The sequence below is a fragment of the Suncus etruscus genome, chromosome 4 (genome assembly GCF_024139225.1).
Source record: "Suncus etruscus isolate mSunEtr1 chromosome 4, mSunEtr1.pri.cur, whole genome shotgun sequence".
NCBI lineage: Eukaryota > Metazoa > Chordata > Mammalia > Eulipotyphla > Soricidae > Suncus > Suncus etruscus.
Window position 1 is genome coordinate 56,113,647 of NC_064851.1, and position 5,528 is coordinate 56,119,174.

A 5,528-nucleotide genomic window follows, 5' to 3' on the forward strand; every position below is an offset into this window, starting at 1 on the left:
ATATGAGTCATAATTTCTGCTTATGCCAGAAAGAACTTCATAAAGTAACACCTTTTCATAAAAAAGTCAGAACAGTGGAATTTTCAGCACATTATTTGGCAGCATATTTAAAGAACTACTTAAAACCTTCAGAGAAATTGTTAAAGAAAGACATCCTCACAATTACAGTATTGAAGTGTATTGACTTTTAAGAATAAAGTTTACTACTAAAGAGTAGAATAAATGAAAGCAGCATATTTTAGTCAAAACATAATCCAACACCCTTAAAGTAACACTGAACCTAGCATTCTTTTTTTTTTATTTTTTTTATTTTTTTCCCTTTCCCCTCCCGAACCTAGCATTCTTAAAGTAGCTCAAGAAATTTTACAAGAAGCTTTCATAGTTTTTAGTAGCATTCTTCATAGAAAAGTGGAAAGTGAAATTCAAAAGCATAATAAAATTTGTTTTGAGCATAAAATTATTTTCCTCTATCATTTAATATGTATTAAGTTTTCAAAATTTAATATTTATATAATTAAATATGATTACTTTACAGGGCCACTCCTGCCTTTCCTCTTAGACCACCAGGGCTAATAGTCCTGATATTGATAGTCCTACATATGCTACACATGTGTTCTACCACCTGGCCTGTATCCCTGGTTTTGATCATCAATTTTAGATACTCAAAATAGATACATGGGCCTATATAAATGCTGAAAACAAATATTAATATATATTCTATATTTTTATAAACATGTATTTATAGAAATGTATTTATAAAGTATATATTCTATTTCATAAATATATTTATAACTTACATATATCTTTTTTGGGTGTTTTTTTTTTTTTTTTTGGTTTTTGGGTCACATCCGGCAATGCTCAGGGGTTACTCCTCGCTCTATGCTCAGAAATCACTCCTGGCAGGTTCGGGGAACCATATGGGATGCCAGGATTCAAACCACCGACCTTCTGCATGCAAAGCAAATGCATTACCTCCATGCTTTTCGGCCCCAATAATTTACATATATCTTAATAAATATATTTATAAAATACATATGACATAGATACACATTGAAGACATTTATATAGAATATTATTACCAGCATCAAATATTTTACAGAAAATCTATATTCTGGTCCTTCTGGAAGGTCTGGTCACTGAAACTGTGCCTCTCAAATGCAGACATAATGTCTGTATTTGGCCAGCTTAGACTGTTCTTGAAAGAGATATATATCAGTACATAAAAAATAATCATGGGTATTCCAGGCTTTCAGCTAATAATTGGCAATCATGGAGGGGAATGCAGGCCAGGTACCTGCCTTGCCAAAGCCACACTAGCTGTACACACTGCCCACAACTGTGGATTCACCGGTGCCACAGATTCATCACTTAACCACTGATCTCTGAAGAGATTCCAAACTGATCCTCCTGTACTTGGGATGACATCTCATATTTGGTGTGAGTGTGGGCAGTCTCTCCTTATCTTCAAATATTTGAAAGCCCTGGAAGCCAAAACCACACTTCACAAAAGCTTCACTATCTTCCATATAGCTTGGAATTTCATCGTATGTGTCCATGTGACAATTCAAAATATTTCAATAATTTTACTCCAGAAGGAGCATATTAATTTAGACATCAACATGGATTCAAAACGACGTAATGTTCACACAAAACAAATTGATTTAGAAAAACAACTTGCAACAAATCATTTAGAAAATCTAATAATGAACTCTTTGCAAGATACATTGTTTGCAAATTTTCATTTTTGTACTTTAAAAATAATTTTATTGTTACTCATCTATAAACAAAAAATTAACATATATTATTTTATGCCTGCTAAAGATGGTTGCCTTGGTGATGAGTGGGAATCTATGTTAAAATGGTGGAGAGAATTTTATACTGGTAGTGGTGATGGTCTTGGGAGTAAGTATGTAATACATAGTCTTCAAATAAAGTAATTAAAAATCTATGTTTATAAGAATATCCTGTTAGTGATTAATTTAAACTCCTAGTTCTTGGGAAAAAATAACAAGGGAAATTATCAATTAGTTCCACATTTAGTGCACCAAGAACACAGGAAAAAGCCAAATATTACTGCATTTTATTTCTTTTTATAGTAACTTCACTTTTACTCTCAGCATTATGAAATGATCTCCAGTAAAAAAATTTACTTTTAAGAAAAAAGTGAAAACACATGTTTCTAAGACAAAGATATGAATATGAATGTTTCTAATTAGATGGAACTTACAGGAAAACAAAATTTTATTTCAAGCTTAATTTTATTCTTGGTGAGAAATGTATGGAAATATACAAAGTTGACTTAATATCTAGAGTAATATCTAGAAGCATCCAATGAACTTGTCCTATAGCGTTTTTTAACCTAGAAAAGAAGAAAGATGTATTGCTGTGATAAGGAACTATAAATTTAGGAATTCTTTTTCAAGAATTACAAAAGTAATAAGGTTATGTGAAAACAAGGTAAGAAAAGTAGAAAGAGAATATTTTCAAAATAAAGTGCAAGTTTTCCTACATACAGGTAAGCAAAGTGAATGTGATTGCTTAACATAGGGAGGAAAAAAACAAAGTAATAAAAATGACATATTTTTACTGTGGCTGTGAAGCTGACAAAGACAAACTTGTGTATAGTAGAGCATAAAAATTCATGATTGAATCCAATGGCAAGTTATGTAAATGGCACATATTCTAAAGAAATGCCTGGAAACATTTTTCCCGTAGAAGGTAGTGAATGACTGTCTCTAGTGAAAATGAAAGTAGAGAACCACATCCACCCAAGGGAGGATCATCAAAGGGAATATTCCACTGAGCAGGAGAGATGATGAAAGCTGAGCACTCATACTCAGTGCCAGGCCTGGGACAGTCTGGAAAGAGAAGAGGCCAAGGTGGAGTCAGAGTGAGTTGAAGAGAAAAATACAATTCCAAGTTTTAAAAAGCAAAAGCAGAAAGGTCAGTTAGGTATCCCATATTTTCTGACTTATTCATCTAGCTGTGAATTAGATAGAGCTTAGAAAGATGCAATCTTTAATCATGTGACCCAAATTAAGTTGAGGTAAAAATCTTTTAAACATATGTTAAACACTAAATTTATTCAAAGAGCATTTTTAGAGTCAATTATTTACTAAATAAAAGGCTAGTCCACAAAAAAAAAAAAAGCTGAAAAGGCAGTCCAAAAATAAATTATTTTCATTAGGAGAAGAGAATACTATTAAACAAACAGCAATAAGTCAAGTGTAAAGTTAAAGTTGTCTACTGGATCTTGGGACTAGAAAGTGAAAAATATCTTAGTAATAAATATGTATTACGAAAAAACATAAATTTTGGTATGATCTGATTATATCCTCATATTTAGATTTTATTTGCTTTTGTGAAACTTAACTTCAGGAGTTATTATTCTCATAAGAAACTTGCCTTAAAAATAGAACATGAATGTTTTGAATGTAATGAAATGTATTTTCTATGTCATTTTTAAAATGTTAAGTACTATCATATTGAAATTATAAATATTATAGCTGGATTCTTCTCATTTAAAATTCAAATAGAAGTCACAGCTTCAATAATATTCCAAGCTTTATAGTAGTAGAAAGACTTTGAAATCTAATAGTGGTAAACACTTTAACATGAAAAAATATTCAGTGTATAAAAGCAGGCATTATGTGAATTTAGGCAAAAATACAGAACTTTAAAACCTTATGTGACCTTATGCTTTAATTGAGCCAAAGTACATAAATTATAGCACCATTGAGTTGGGAAGAGAAAATGCCATATTAGATCATTTAGTATTTCCCTTACTAAATTTGAATAGTTTCTACAGCATATTTTCTAGTTCTATAAGTCTGGTTGGACAGTTTCATGTGATAACACTTTCTAATACATCTTTACAGGTCTATCTTGTCTAGAAAGTTTTGACTAAAATTTAAATGGAAGGTTTCATTTTTTTTTAAGATTCCACTGTTTTTTTCTACTAAACTCCTAACTCTAATGATATGCACCTTCTTTTATTTGAAATATTTAAATTCAATGCAGTATCTAAAAAGAAAAATGTTAATGTAGCAGACATAGTTGGTGGTGTCCTTACTAATTGCTTAGGATAATGTAGTCTAAGATGTTCCCAGCAAGAAGAAACCATTTAAACCTAGGCATGAATCCATCTTTTGTTCTGCAGAAACGTGGAAGCAACTCCCTTAATAAAGGACAAAAACTGCCACCTATTGTGTGACTGACAAACTTTATTAGTAGCCCAGGTTATTTTATACATTACAGAACAAAAGATGGATTCATGTCTAGGTTAAAATGTTATCTTCTCACTGGAATATCTTTCTCTTTTTTTTTTTTTTTTGTCCCCCAATTCACAATACATACCCGGCAAGGGGCCTGTGTTGAGGTGTATATGGGGTGCCTTTACTGTACCTCCTCTTTCTATACAGCCAGTGTAAAGAACACAGCCTGTGGTAAGAATTGGGAGGCCTTATTTTATCTTTTATTTATTTTTTTTTCTTCAGGGCAAACTAAAGTTGTTTTTTTTTTTTTTAAGTAAGAATTCATTTAAAGGACAAAATTGATTAACCTAATAAGGTAAACTAATATAACATAATATAGTGACATAACATAACATATAATATAATTAATATAATAATAATACATGTAAGTCAAAGAAAGTTTCTGATTAAAAAACACAATTTTTTTTTCCATAATGGCTTACATATCTTTCACTGTAGTATTTTGGGTACATATTCACATTAAATCAGGGGAATACCCATCACCTAATATGTCCTCTTCTCAATCAAAAATCAAATATACTGAAAATAGGCAGAGTCCTGTCTAGAGGCTTCCAACCTCAGTTTGAGAGAGGATGTGAAAAAAGTAATTAAAATACCACAACAATACACACACACACAAAAAAAAAAAAATATCGAATTAAATAACCGATAAGCACCACAACAATAAAGACAGGCACCACACAATAATCTCGGTTCTGAAATCAAATCATACTCAAGTGCAAAAAAGAAAGAGAAAGACAAAACAAAATAAAATAAAATAATATTGGAGACATCAACCGTAATCTCCACACCAAAATAAAGACGTCAAAAAAATAGATCATTTATTCTCCTCTTGCTGCTTTCGTGGTATGTGGAAGACTTCTACTTTATCTTGGATGGTAAAATCAGACCTGTTTCTAGAGATCTTGGTGGCTGTGCAGATCAGGGAATGGAGTTTATGGAGTCTTTCTTTGTGGTTCTAGCAGTTATGCTTCTTCAATGTCCTTTTTTTGTTTTTTATGTATTCTAGGTGTTTCAGAATAGTGCTACCATTCTGTGTTTTTCTTTTGTCTTCTGACTTACTTCGTTTAACATAACATGATCTAGGTCCATCCACGTTGCTGCAAAGTCTGTGATTGTATCATTTCTAACTGCCATGTAATATTCCATTGTATATATGTACCACATCTTAATGATCCATTCATCTGTTGTTGGACATCGAGGTTGGTTCCAAGATTTGGCTATTATACTGAGTGCTGCAATAAATAGTGGGGT

At 31.6% G+C, this 5,528-nt stretch overlaps 1 non-coding gene across 1 annotated transcript; it reads right to left on the reverse strand.

Annotated features, from left to right (window-relative positions):
• Positions 1-4,329: 4,329 nt before the first annotated feature.
• On the reverse strand, positions 4,330-4,462 carry LOC126007843 (small nucleolar RNA SNORA51). Its single transcript, XR_007495322.1, has one exon. It is a non-coding gene; the product is annotated as a small nucleolar RNA SNORA51 (small nucleolar RNA).
• Positions 4,463-5,528: the final 1,066 nt, after the last annotated feature.